The sequence below is a fragment of the Rana temporaria genome, chromosome 13 (assembly GCF_905171775.1).
Source record: "Rana temporaria chromosome 13, aRanTem1.1, whole genome shotgun sequence".
Taxonomy (NCBI): domain Eukaryota; kingdom Metazoa; phylum Chordata; class Amphibia; order Anura; family Ranidae; genus Rana; species Rana temporaria.
The window spans coordinates 49,057,321-49,072,660 of record NC_053501.1 but is presented as its reverse complement, the minus strand read 5'-3'; the positions used below and the strand labels follow the sequence as shown (position 1 = coordinate 49,072,660).

At 42.8% G+C, this 15,340-nt stretch overlaps 1 protein-coding gene and 1 non-coding gene across 3 annotated transcripts in view; both read right to left on the bottom strand.

Moving 5' to 3' along the window:
* RGS6 (regulator of G protein signaling 6) overlaps positions 1 to 15,340 on the bottom strand; it is a 427,599-nt gene that overhangs the window by 328,527 nt on the left and 83,732 nt on the right. The window lies entirely within an intron of this gene.
* LOC120921447 lies at positions 14,897 to 15,091 on the bottom strand. The gene has a single exon (XR_005744880.1). It is a non-coding gene; the product is annotated as a U2 spliceosomal RNA (small nuclear RNA).

The window sequence follows — 15,340 nt, the reverse complement described above, 5'->3', positions numbered from 1 at the left end:
AATGTGAACTGAGATGCCTATCAAATATCACTGAACAGCGAACCTGCAAGATCTAACAGTAACACAAGATGAACAAAACTTAGCTTTTAGAAAAGCTCTTTTATAAAGCTCAGCAAAATGTGTTCTGAAATCTCTTGCAAATATAACTGAACAGCGAGGATTGCAGGATCAAACAGTAACACAAATGAAAAAAACAGCACAAAACAGCACAAAACGTAGCTTTGAAAAAAGCTCTTGGGTCTATTGCTTTGAAAAAAGCAGTTGATATACTGGAAAAGATCCACTGGAATCACTAAATAGCAATGCTGGTGATGATCTAAATCAATCAAGAACAAAGACACAGGAAACCAGGAACACAGAAACAGCCTCCACACTCTATAGCCAGCTTCTGAATCTGCAATGAAATGGTGCTGGGAGTGAGCTTATATAATGTCCATGCAGGCAGGTTCCTATTGGTTGCTAACCTGTGACGAGTGTGGAAGGAGAACTCTGATTGGCTCTGATGCAAAAGGGCGGAGCAAATAATCGCGCAATATTCCTATTGCCGAATATTCGCATTGCGAATATTCGGCAATATAAAATGATCGCTTCAGCTACTCGGCCCAATGGCTCTAATCATACCAGCAATGCTTTCAGACGTCTATGGAGATCACTAGGATGTGATCTGTTTTAAAAATGAAACTGTAAAAATCGCTCTGATGCGGAAGATCGGGGCGAGGAAAATAATCGCGCGATATTGCGTTTGCCGAATAATCGCATTGCGATCTTTCTGGAAAATTCAATGAACGCTTCAGCTACTCGGCCCAGGGTCTCTAATGATACCAGCAATGCTTTTAGACGTCGATGGAGATATCTAGGATGTGATCTGATTAAAAAAAAAATTGTAAAAAATCGAATATTCGGAATTGCGAATATTCACCGCGAATTTCGAAATATAGCGCGATTTCTCGAATATGCTATATTCGAGTCGAATATTCGCAATGCGAATATTCGTGAGCAACACTAGTGGTTTACTCCTCCTAGATCATATTAGTTGAAGGCTGAGATTATCTTTTATTCATCTCTTCTGATATGATGTCATGGATTGTACACTGTCAATTGACTCCATTTTATCCGTGATGTCTCTATTCTAGTATGTTGAAGAAGCCATGCTACCTTTGTCATTTTCAATGTGCAGTACATTAAGCTGTTTTTGATTAATTCTATTTTTGTTTATCTTGTACCATGTCTTTGGTTCAATAAAGGAACATTCTGTTTGTTAAAAAAAAGATATTTGTTATATGAATCAGTGGTGGTTGGTTGTTACAGAGTGCAGAGCAGTGGGTTTTGTGTAGTAATTTATGTGTTATTATCATAATTGCTATGCTTATTATATTATTGTTGTATATACCAGTGTTTCTCAACTCCAGTCCTCAAGGCGCCCCAACAGGTCATGTTTTCAGGCTTTCTATTATTTTGCACAGGTGATTTGATCAGTTTCACTGCCTTAGTAATTATCACAGCCATTTAATCTGAGGGAAATCCTGAAAACATGACCTGTTGGGGCGCCTTGAGGACTGGAGTTGAGAAACACTAAAGCATATGAGGTTGGAAGACCTATGTGCAAGTTTAGTGTGTGTTTTTCCAACTACCATTCTCTGTGAGTGAAGGAGTATATGACCTCACTTCCTGTCCAGTCCCGCCTACAGAGGGTGGGTCCAGACTATTTCTTTATCTATAAAAGCCAGGAGTATGGGGGTGCAGAGATATGCCCCTGTTGACGGCTTTCTGAGCCGAAGCGTGTCTGGTTTTGCATCATTGCACCCTATACTGCTTTTATTTCCACATACGTGATCACTTTTATCTTTTTTTGTGTCATTCTCTGTATGACTATTTTTTATTCCAATAAACCTGTAGTGGTTTTTATGACCTGCCCCATTTGGAGCACTCTCGTGTCTTTTTTTAATTTTTTGGAGTCTACATGAATCCATATCCACTCTGCAGCAGAAGGTCCATTGGTTCATCATTTTAGCCTCAGGAGAAGTCATCCAGATCGTCTGGTCATCCTGTGGGACCCTGCCGCATCGATTTTGGCCTTCTAAGATCACAAGCACATCTGAAACTGTTACATAACAGATGAGTCCACCTCACATGGTAAGAGTACCCCATCTTTCCTTTGTGTGAAGTAACCTTCATTTCTTCAGGCAAATCGGCCATTCAGCATCCGATGTTGTTATTTGGAAGAATTCTTCTACATCGTGTGTTCACTATATATGGACTTTTATATTATTGTATTTAGTTGTGGTTTCACTACCACATATATTGATTTATCTATTTTGTGGTCACTTCATCAGTCCACCATTTTTCATTATTTAGCGCTGCACTATTTATTATCCACATATTTGTATTTGATGTGATGCTCTAGATGTAATAGTATATGCTGAGCTGTAGATAACTAAAGGTGGCCATAAATACTATACTATTCATACCTTCAGGGCAGATGTTAGAAATCATGGGTTCCCATAAAGCCCTTCTGCAACCATGCCAACACCCCACATACCCCCCCCCCCTCCACATACAGTTTTGGCCAATACATATTCTTCTACATATTTTTGGTAAAAAAAAGTTGCAATAAGCGTTAATTGATTGGTTATACCGCAAAAGTTATAGCATCTACAAAATATAGGACAGTTTTATGGCATTTTTATTATTTATTTATTTTACTATTATTTACTTAATTTTATGGCGGAAATCATCGATTTTTATCGGGACTGCGACATTATGGCAGACACAACGGACACTTTTGACACCATTTTGGGACCATTGTAATTTTTACAGCGACCAGTGCTATAAAAATGCACTGTTTACTGTAAAAATGACACTGGCAGTGAAGGGGTTAACCACTAGGTGGCGTTGCAGGGGTTAAGTGTTCCCTAGGAAGTGATTTCTACTGTTAGGGGGTGTGGCTACACGTGACACATCATTGATGACTGTTCCCGATCACGGGGAACGGTCATCAGTGACAGTGTCACTGTCACTAGGCAGAATAGGGGAATGCCTTGTTTACAAAGGCATTCCCCTGTTCTGTCCTTGCCGACCGCAATCGCGGGACTCCCGGGAACATCGAGTACTCAGGACCCGCGGCTGCACTCGCGAGGAATGCAGCGATTTAAAGGGACGTACCTGTACGCCAATCTGCCTGCCCGTGCCATTCTGTCTACATAAATAGTCGTGCGGCGGTCGGCAAGCGGTTAAGCAAGTAGGAATGAGGGTGTGGTCTAATAAAATACATTTATTAATTTAGGAAAAAAAGAACAATAAAGCTGCCATGGGCCCCCCTGTTTAGCTGATGGGGCCTGGGCCCAGTACAACAGGGACTGTTGTACTGCCTTATCAGCAGCCCTGCATACCTTTATGACTGATATTATGCCATATCAAATTAATTATTTAATGTTCGCATTTTTTTTTGGGTGAAATAAAATAAAAATGTGTTCATACATAATTTGTTGATTAATTGTCACCTTAACGGTCCTAATCAGCTGCATATTCTCTATATTTTATTGTGCCAGTTTAACTGCTCAAAGCCGCTTTTAGCATCCAATGTTCCTACAGCAGCCACCAGCCATACCCGCCCTGGAGGACAGCAGCCACCAACCATACCTGCCCTCTAGGACAGCAGCCACCAGCCATACCCGCCCTGGAGGACAGCAGCCACCAGCCATGCCTGCCCTGGAGGACAGCAGCCACCAGCCATAACCGCCCTGGAGGACAGCAGCCACCGGCCATATCTGCCCTGGAGGACAGCAGGCACCAGCCATACCCACCCTGGAGGACAGCAGCCACCAGCCATACCAGCCTTGGAGGACAGCAACCACCAGCCATACCTGCCCTGGAGGACAGCAGCCACCAGCCATACCTGCCCTGGGGGAGAGCAGTCGCAGCCACCAGCCATACCCATCCTGGGGGACAGGAGCCGCAGCCACCAGCCATATCCGCCCTGGAGGACAGCAGCTGCAGCCGCCAGCTATACCTGCCCTGGAGGACAGCAGCCACCAGCCATACCCACCCTGGGGGACAACAGCTGCAGCCACCAGCCATACCCGCTCTGGAGAAGAGCAGCCACCAGCCATACCCGCCCTGGGGGACAGCAGCCACCAGCCATACCTGCAGGAATCCTGACGAAGAAGTGAAGGTTCAGGTCAGTTTTGAATTAAAATCAAAAAGCAATGGACTGTTTTCTACACTGGTACACTGGGCTGCTTTCAAACTGATCTGCAGGTGCAGCACAGAACACCTGCGAGTTACCTGTACTGAGCCATAGACTTCTGTTATTACCTGCAGGTTTTGGCGCACTTTCAGAAAGTGCATCCATCACACCTGCAGTATATAATAGAATTCTATGGCAACTAACCCACAGGAAAGCCACAGGTACACTGTGCTGCACCCATCAGTGTGAAAGCAGCATTAAGCCCCTTTCATACGATCAATCCAATCGGGTCCGCTTGTCCGTTTTACAGGTGGGTCCAATCGGACCCTCTATTCACTGCTATGGAGCGGCAGAAGTTTTGTGTTCATGTACACTTGCCTACCTCCAATCTGATCCGCTAAAAAAAAAACAGAAGGGGATACATCCCCTTCCACCTGAGCGGATCATCTTCCCGCTCCACTCATTGTGGCCCATGACTCTTTACCAAGTTGCTGAAGTGGCCATCGCTCTTCAAAAGGTTGGGCATCCCTGCATTTAGGTCTTACACCTGGACAGGAGGTGCAGCATACACAAGAACCAACCCCCCTCCATTTTCCTTCTGCAACCACTGAAAGCTAGTGGGAGTGGAGGAGATGGCATTCAGAGACTGCAGGAGGAAAATGGAGGGGTCGTTCCTGTATATGCTGCCCCCCCTATCCAGGTTAATCTTATTTTTGCTGCCCAGACCCTCTGTGACTCCTCTGCCAGTTCAGATAGAGCTGTTACCTACCCCTGCTCCAGAGTATTCAAAAGATTTTGGAGAAACTGTCCACATTTTGTCTTACTGTTCCTCCAAATTCTTTTGAATAATCCTCTCAGTATGTAAATAAAGATCTGAAATTACTCTTTAGCCACTTGGAGTATCTTGACATGCGGTGGAAGGTGGTAGTGGGGGTGCACAGGTCAAATTTTGCATTTAAGCTTTTGTTCAACCATGTACATTAAGCCCCTCCCACTGTTAAGTTTGACCACGCCCAATTTTGCTGTAGTGCGCCGTCGATCGCTTCCTCCCTCATGTGTCCCTCATTCTGAAGTTCAAAAGTTGGGAGGTATGTATATAGGTACTTGGTGAGTTCAAACTATCTGATGAGGATTGTCCTCAGTGATTATATCTGCTTATACAGGCCAGGCATAGAGGTCTCACATGGGATAAATCGCTTCACAACAATCAGAGTCAGAATATATACATTTTAAAGTGATATTAAACCCAAAAGAAAACATCTATTACATTTAAGCTTGCCAATTCTTATGCCGCGTACACACGGTCGTTTTTTGTGATGAAAAAAACGAAATTTTTAAAAACGTCATTTAAAATGACCGTGTGTGGGGAAAACGTCGTTTTATGTCTTCTGAAAAACGAAAAAAAAAAATTCGAACATGCTTCAATTTTTTATGTAGTTTTTCAAAACATTAGATGTGATGGCTGAAATCATTTTCTTGTAGTGCAAAGTGGATTTGCCTTTCGTAAATATCCCCCTGTGTGTCCACCTGGTAAAACTTTGAAAAAGAATGAACAGAACACCAGGTGGAATGGGCACATAAAGGCACAAAAGTAGATTTCTATTTGAGATTGTAAGCTCTTCTGATCAGATTTCTTATCCATCATGCAATCGTGGACTTTGAAGCAGAGGGTTACTTGCAAACTCTAGAGAACAGGACAAACAGGGGATCTGTATGTTTTATTGGAGCAGTAGCCTTGAGTTATACTTTAATGGGTCTGACTACATCCAGGCAATGTAAAGAGATTTCCTTTTGATGCTTAGGAGTAGGGCATAAAGATGAGAGGATAATGTTCTCATTGAGGAGGAATTCTGAGGCCACATTTGAGCCTTGGGCATAAGACGTCCTTGTCATTGTGAAGAATGAGGAAAGAGCCGACAGTTCAGAAACATGTCTGGCAGATGTGATAGCAACCAAATAGGGCTGCTTTGCATGAAATATCTTCTAGCTGGGTGTCCTTGATCAGTTCAAAGGGTGGTTTCACCAGGGCAGAGTGTTGTGCATAATACGAGATACACCTTGAAGAAAAGTTCTCACAAGTAGGGTTGAGCCGAACACCCCTGTTCGGTTGGCACCAGAACCTTCGAACGGACCGAACGTTCGCGCAAACATTTAGAACCCCATTAAAGTCTATGGGACTCGAACGTTCGAATTCAAAAGTGCTAATTTTAAAGCCTAATATGCAAGTAATTGTCTTAAAACGGGTTTGAGAACCGGGTTCTTGCCCCAGGGAACATGTATCAATGTAAAAAAAAGGTTTCAAAACGGTCGTTTTTTCTGGAGCAGTGATTTTGATGATGCTTAAATCGAAAAAAAAAATGTAATTCCTTTTAATATCGTACCTGCTGGGTGTCTATAGTATGCCTGTGAAGCGGCATGTGTTTAGAACTGTCCCTGCACAAAATGAGATTACTATAAGAAAAAAGTAATTTAAAACTGCTTGCAGCTTTAATGCAATGTCTGGTCCCTGCAATATGGATGAAAATCATTGAGAAAAATCTTGGGCACCCCCTCTCTCTGGGCTCACGTTACTGCCTTCCTCTAGCTGTGTACCATCATCGGAGCCTTCAAAACGCTGCGCATCATCCTGCAGCATGTACCCAACACTGTGGTCAAACATTTCGGGGGACTCCTGAGGAGGACATGGTGGGGCTAGGGAAGGAGTGACTGATGCCATTGAGCAGAGGGAAGAGGCCGCGTTGGCAGCTGCTTTTCCAGACAAAGTACCCTGAGCCTGGGTGAGAGAGGATGAGGAGAATGAGGACGGCTTGCTCATCCACTCTACCAAGTCTTCAGCATGTTGCGGCTCAACACGGCCAGCTGCCAAAAAAAAGGACGAGCGTGTCCCACGGCCACCTGCTGATGAGGATGCACCGTGTCCACAACCAGTACTGTTGCCTCTAGACGCAGAGCCTACTTGCCCTCTTTTATCGGCTTGTGATGCTCTGCCTCTCCTTGTTGCCCTTCCAGACATACTAATGGCCTGCAAAGGACACAGACAGTACACCACGTCAAAGTACTTGCAGAAATATCCCCTGCCTGTAGTATTAATATGAGCAGATCCCTGCCTCTAGGATTAAATATGAGAAACACCAGCTTTACGTAGCTTTAGGTGCACAATATGCAGAGGACACAGACAGTACACACACCACATAGCTTTAGGTGCACACTGCAGAGGACACAGACAGTACACCATCGTGGCTTATAAGTGCTGGTTCATACTACAGCAACTTTGGATCCGACTTGTCACACCTCAAGTTGCCCCAAGTCACTGAACATAAGAAATTCCATTGAAGTGAATGAGAGCTGTCTTAAAGTACACTACTGAAGTTGCTCCGACTTCAGAAAAGGTTCCTGTACTACTTCAAGGTGACTGCTAGTCAACTTGTACTCATAGATTTCAATTGAAGTTTCCTTTAAAAGTTGGATCTCTATCTTAACTGAAGCAAGTTTACAGGAAAAGAAAATAGTTTACCCAGGCAAACCCCTCCCTCCCACAGAGCTGATTATTCTGTGATTGGCCAAAGTCACCTGTCCTTGAAGGTTGTTCAAAGTCACGCTGAAGTCTTGTTGAAGTCGCGCTGGAGTCGCCTCAAAATCATCTTGCAGAGTCGCGCTATAAGTCAAGTTGCCCCTGTGTGAACCGGCACTTAGGATAAAATATCACACAACTGTTCTTTGGAAATGTTAGGCAATGACACTTTCACAAGCCACCAGATGTAAATTTATGATGTGTAGATCTAACCAGGACAAATGTACCTTGCAATAAAAGAACAATAAATGACAGTTAGGTAATAATCTTTAGTCTCAAAGTGAATATTCATGTATACACTTCCATGTGGTACCATTTCCATTGTTCTACTGTATTTTGTTACAAGGCATCATGATCATCAGTCACCTCCCTTCCTTGTAGGCAAATATACTCGCCTGTGTATCAAGCATTATTGTGAAATTTCTTGAAAACTTTAGCCAACCAATACCTTCATCACCTGTTTTCTAATTCATCTAACCACAATATGTAAGAATTAGCACATTTTATCTCAGAGGTCGATAATTTTCCAAAATTTGTAGACCAGTGCTATGGTATAATTAATAGACCAAAAGAAAACAATATTATATAGGTTCATTGTTTGGATTTACACACACACACTTTAAATACAGTAATCAGTAAAGAGTTAAATGCACAATGTAAGCAACAATATATTTAGAGTATTACTCCTGTGGTGACTTGTTTCATTAAAATTTAAAAAATGCTGGAGAGAAGAAAGTAAGTATTATGCCAGGACTTTTAGATGATTACAAAACAAAGATAGATAAAGTGGGGCAGCTTGGTGCCAAATTGGGCATTGACTGGTAATGAATTGTCAGTTTTACAGCCTCCACAGCATTGGTCCTTGCATTAACCACTTAACCCAGAGCAGACCAGACCAGACCAGAGTACTTTTTGCGATTCGGCACTGCGTCGCTTTAACTGACAATTGCGCGGTCGTGCGACGTGGCTCCCAAACAAAATTGGCGTCCTTTTTCCCCACAAATAGAGCTTTCTTTTGACACATTTTTGGGACCATTTGGCATTTTTATAGCGATCAGTGCTATAAAAATGCATTGGATTACTATAAAAATGCCACTGGCAGTGAAGGGGTTAACACTAGGGGGCGGGGAAGAGATTAAGTATGTCCCTGGGTGTGTTCTTACTTCGGGGGGGGGGGAGGTGGCCTCACTAGGGGAAATCACTGATCTTCTGTTCATACATTGTATGAACAGAAGATCAGCATTTCCCCCCCTGACAGGACCGGGAGCTGTGTGTTTACACACACAGCTCCCGGTCCCCGCTCTGTAACGAGCGATCGCGTGTGCCCGGCGGCGATCGCGCCAGCCGGGCACGCGCACGGAGTCGGGGGCGAGCGGGGGGCAACCTTGCGCCCCTGGTAGCCTGCGAGAGAGCCGACGTAGATTGACGGGCTCTCGCGCAGGAGAGCCAACCTGCCACCGTAGAATGACGGTGGCAGGTCAGCAAGCAGTTAAATAAAACTGATATTCATATACAACAAAGTAAAGCACTGTAGGCCTGGGTGCCAGATATACAGTATATACAATATAAAACAAAAGGTCTAATTAACAATCTCAATCAAGAAATTGCATGGTTAGTAGGTAAACTAAGCAAACACCCGAACATTGTTGGCAACATACCTCCTAACTTTAGACTTTCATAAAGAGGAAGAGGCACAGTGTGGCTGATTCAGCTTGCCATGATGAAAAGTGGACAAGGCTACTAAGCTGAATATTAAAGTGGAAGTAAACCCGATTCATGAAATTTGAGCTGGGCACATATATCTGCAGTATTTTGTTATCTCTCTTCAAATAGCTATGTCCCTTAGCTATCACCTGAACTCCTGATACTAGATAAACGCAGTCTGAATCTTCTGACAGGGGAGGTTGCTAAAATAGATTAGCAGGGAGCAGGTACTATTACAAAACACCTCTGATAGTCTCTGCTTATGATGAAAGGGGGTGGGTGTGTGTCTTTCCTCCAATCAGCAATGTTAACTATCTTGGCTGTATGCCCAGACATCACACTCTGTGTTAAACAGGAAGAGAACATTTCCTAACACAATCTGAACTTTCTAAACAGTATATAAATGTGAAGACAGCCAATATACATGTAAAACCCATGTAGGGAGATTTGGTTCAGGGGTTCATGGGTGTATCATCTGAGGCTGTTGACTTCACTGGGTGTATGGAGGGTTTACATCCACTTTAAGCTTGGTTTAAAAGTGTGTGGATAAATCAAGTCTACGCACAGTATACACTGCAGATGTTTGCTGGAGCCCTGGTTCACATTGGTACGATTTGAGATGCGATTTGACATGTCAAATCGCATCTCAAATCAGCGGCATTTGCCGGCAATTGTCGGCAATTTACATTGACATCTGTGCAGAAACCTGCACAGATGTCTCTGAAATCTGCTAGCGGGAGTGAAATCGTGCGAGTTCAGCCGAACTCGCATGGCTTCACTCCCGCAGCCCAGTGTGAATCTGGGCGGAGTCCTGTACTACTTCTGGACTACTTAGTAACCAGCAATTGTTGAAACAACAGGAGTATGTAACATACAGCACAGTATAAAGATTGCAGTGGTTCAGATTTTGTAGCAGTGCCCCTTAAATTGCTGGTCCTGGTGTAGATGATCAGTGGGAGAAAGAAACTTGGGGCCAGATTCACGTACAATTGCGCCGGAGACAGGTAAGCCATTTAAGTAACACGCCCTAAGTTTTCAGGTTTAGTGCGCGATCCACAAAGCACTTACCTGGAAACTTGCGGCGGTGTATCGTAAATGCGTCCGGCGCAAGGCGGGCTAAATAGAATGGGGCGAGTACCATTTAAATTAGGCGAGCTCCCGCGCCGGACGTACTGCGCATGCTCCCGTCGCAAATTTCCCGACGTGCTTTGCGCGAAATTACGACGCGCCGACGTTTTGTGAATCGCGACGTCAAAAAAGATTTACGCCGGGAAAAATAAAAGATTTGAAAAAAATTCAAAAGCGACGCGGGAAAGAAAGGCATACTTTAACATGGTGGAGTACTTTTACACCATGTTAAAGGTGCCCTATCTTTGCGACGGAAATCTAACACTCGCGACAACGTAACGACGGGAAAAATCTTCGTGGATCGCCGTAACTCCTAATTTGCATACCCGGCGCTGGTTTACGACGCAAACTCCCCCCAGCGGTGGCCGCGGTACTGCATCCTAAGATCCGACAGTGTAAGTCCATTACACCTGTCGGATCTTCTGCCTATCGATGCGTAACTGATTCTATGAATCAGTCGCATAGTTAGAAAAAGAGATACGACGGCGTATCAGGAGATACGCCGTCGTATCTCTTTTGTGAATCTGGCCCAATGTCCTGTTGGTATTTAGTGGAAGGAAAATGCCAGGTGTTATATCAGACAACAGTCAGATTGTAAAGAGGGGCACCTAGAAATGACTGCACAAACCTTAACATTCTCTTTGGGAACCTTGATTATAAAATACCAAACTCACTTGTACATAGATCAGTAGAATCAAATAAAAGCCAAAAGTCCTAATCCACTTACTTATTTATTGCAGAACCTCTTTCTGTATTTACAATGATAGAAGAGGTAAGAAATGTCAGTTTTTTTTTCTCATGACAGGTTTTCTTTAAACCAGGGCACAATAATTTCCAGGCGTCAGGTCGCCATCATTAGCAAAAAGTGGGCAAACGGTACACCTCTGACACACTCCATTACATTGAGAATACATCAAAAAACTATTGCGTAAATCCACAAGTGATTTTTTTCACCACTACTATTTATGTATAATTTAGAAATTTAAAGAAAGGTTTAGCACTGTAAAACACATTTCGATAGATAAATAGTGTATTTTTTTTAAAGAGGTATATATATCAGACCATAAGGGACAAATGAAAAGGAAAGAGGGGTAATTGGCAGCTATGTACTAGTCATATTTACAATACATGCAATGCTCTAATTAAATACCTAACTAAACTAAGGGATGTTTTGTAATATTTGCCCAAAAGTAAATATAAACGCTTAATGGATGATATTTAGTTTTCTTAAACAGAAGATAGAGTTGATTTACTAAAGCTGGAGAGTGCAAAACCTGATGCAGCTGTGCATATTAACCGATCAGTTTCTAACTTCAGCTTGTTCAATTAAGCTTTGTAAAAAAAAACTGAAAGGTGATTGCTTTCTTTACAGAACTGCATCAGATTTTGCACTAGCCAGTTTTAGTAAATCAACGCCTGTGTATCTTAACCACTTGCCCACCGGGGTAATTTTGGCACTTTCTCTTTTCTCTCTATTTTTTTGCTTGAAAATTAATCAGAACCCCCAAACATTATATTTTTTTTTTAGCAGACACCCCAAGGAATAAAATGACGGTCATTGCAACTTTTTTTCTCGCACGGTATTTGCGCAATCATTTTTCAAACGCCTTTTTTTGGGGAAAAAAACGGTTTCATGAATTACAAAATAACAAAACAGTAAAGTTAGCCCAGTTTTTGGTATAATGTGAAAGATTATGTTACGCCGAGTAAATAGATACCTAACATGTCACGCTTTAAAATTGCGCACATTCATGGATTGGCGCCAAACTTCGGTACTTAAAAATCTCCATAGGCGACGCTTTAAAAATTTTTACAGGCTACTATTTTCAAGTTTCAGAGTAGGTCTAGTGCTAGAATTGTTGCACACGCTCTAACGCACGCAACGATACCTCACATGTGGGGTTTGAACAGTGTTTACATATGTGGGCGGGACCTACATGCGTGTTCACTTCTGCGCGCGAGACAGAGGCGTTTTGAAAAAAAAAATTAATTTTGTTTTTATTTTACTTAATTGTTTTTATTTTTACACTTTTTTTTACATTTTTTTTTTTTGATCACTTTTATTCCTATTACAAGGAATGTAAACATCCCTTGTGATAGAAATCAGTGTGACAGGTCAGTGGTGACGTCAGCAAGACGGTGGCCGTCTTGCTGACGTCACCACACTTTGGATTGAGCTCCGTGCTTCTGCACTGCTCCTGCACAGCCACCAGACTCGGCTTTCCCTTCCAGCTGACCTGTACGTTCCCCAGCAGGATTGATACACGACCTGGCTCCACTTCAAAACACCTTCACTTGCACCCCTGTTCCTGCAATATTTAATGTAAGTGTTGGATATCTACACTAATTAATGTATTAAACCAGATGACTCAGAGGCGCTTTTTCCTGTTTTTCTTTTTTACATGTATGCCTGAGTTTACTTCACTCTTGGAGAGCAGCCCTTGGTCATCTATTGAAATTTGCCCAGAGAATACAGTTTTTGCATGGACTGATTGTACTCTTATTTATGGACTTTTACCAATTAACATTTATTTTTATATTTGCTGCTGTCACTTCATCCTGGATTTTAACCCTTACTGCTGATTGTCGCCATTAGATCGTTCTGAGCGCTGTTATCTTGTGATTTTTCTGAAATTACAATAACATTTTAGGGATAGTCCTACCTACACCCAGAAGCAACCCTGGTAAACCAGGCCAGATTTAACACGAGAGGAAAGGATTCCTTATTACATGAGGAATAACTAACCAATTCCACCCCATTCAACAAAGAAAAATAGCTACAGAGAAGAAAAGTGCAAAAAGGCCTAATATTGCACTGCCGGCGCTTAGTGTTGCAAAAACACCTTAGAGTGACTCAGTGTAAAAGTGGAATAAAGAATACCAGAGGTAAATAAGAGAACACCACAAAAGTGAAAGTGGTATTATCTAAAAAGCAGCTATTTAAATAAAACGGGAAAACCCATTTTAAAAGATGTGAAAACAAGTATCTAAAAACGTGAACTAAAGTTCAAAAGATAAACAGCGCTATTGAATTGTTAAATCAATTCAGAGAATAAAGGCCAGTGGGCACAGTTGGTGTAAAAGGTGATCAGATCATAAGTGTAAGTGCACCAAAAACAACTCAAAGAAAGATACCTATATAGGTGGTTAAACTCACCCACCAGGGGTGTAAGCCTACCACAGCACAGCAAGATTAAAGCTCTGCAGTTACACCATCTGGTCCTCCAGGTATTGATAAGGCAGACCACGTCTCAGCAAAGTGTCATGTAAGAGAAATAAAGGTACAGATGATAGTGCAATATTGTCTAGATGAAACTGGCTCAGATATGTAAATTGACCTAAGGTGAATGCTCGTACAATATAACACTGTTAAGAAAGCATATAAACAGTAAAGGTTTTACCGCTGTCACCTCCGTTTTCTATCCTCCAGGGGCCGCGCGCGTGCTATGCAGGAACTGCTATAGCAAGTGCTGGATTGTGGTTGGTAGCAGGTGGAACGCAGTCTGTATCCGTGTGTAGCGCTGTTGTAGCCACGCCCTGACGCGTTTCGTCACTTCCGACTTCAACAGAGGGCCCTCTGTTGAAGTCGGAAGTGACGAAACGCGTCAGGGCGTGGCTACAACGCCGCTACACACGGATACAGACTGCGTTCCACCTGCGCTCCACCTACTACCAACCACAATCCAGCACTTGCTATAGCAGTTCCTGCATAGCACGCGCGCGGCCCCTGGAGGATAGAAAACGGCGGTGACAGCGGTGAAACCTTTACTGTTTATATGCTTTCTTAACAGTGTTATATTGTACGGGCATTCACCTTAGGTCAATTTACATATCTGAGCCAGTTTCATCTAGACAATATTGCACTATCATCTGTACCTTTATTTCTCTTACATGACACTTTGCTGAGACGTGCTCTGCCTTATCAATACCTGGAGGACCAGATGGTGTAACTGCAGAGCTTTAATCTTGCTGTGCTGTGGTAGGCTTACACCCCTGGTGGGTGAGTTTAACCACCTATATAGGTATCTTTCTTTGAGTTGTTTTTGGTGCACTTACACTTATGATCTGATCACCTTTTACACCAACTGTGCCCACTGGCCTTTATTCTCTGAATTGATTTAACAATTCAATAGCGCTGTTTATCTTTTGAACTTTAGTTCACGTTTTTAGATACTTGTTTTCAAAGAAAAATAGCTGCTGCTCCAGGTGTATAATGAGAACCTGAGGTGGAATGTCTCGTAGAGTGCCAGCCCCGACCCGCCTCCGTGGGAAACTTGTAAGAAAAGAAATGGCTGCACATCCAGGAATTCTGATTGCCTTTTATTGTTTAAAGTGATAACACCAAAGACGCCAACACGGGGTCACGTAGACGCGTTTCACACATACATCTTGTGCTTAATCATTACCTTAATCATTAGCATTCAAAGGGGTGCTGTTTTATTTCCAAAAAACAATATTTACAGATACTACACTTGATCTTAGCCAAAAGGCAGAGAAGCGATGTAACTTGTAGCTTGGGTTGCTGGAGTCAGAGGCAGCATTGAATGTCTGCCAGTATTCTATGATCATTATTATCAATGGTTGTGGACCCCATTGATTGACCCTGCTGTGGGTAACTAGTAGCTATTTTTGGTGACGCAGTAACACTAAGGGGCCCTATTTAAAATGGGATGCAGTATCTGCTCCGCACACCGCAGGATATTGCTCTAATTGCTCTACCCTGCACACGCATTTTATATTTCAATTATAAA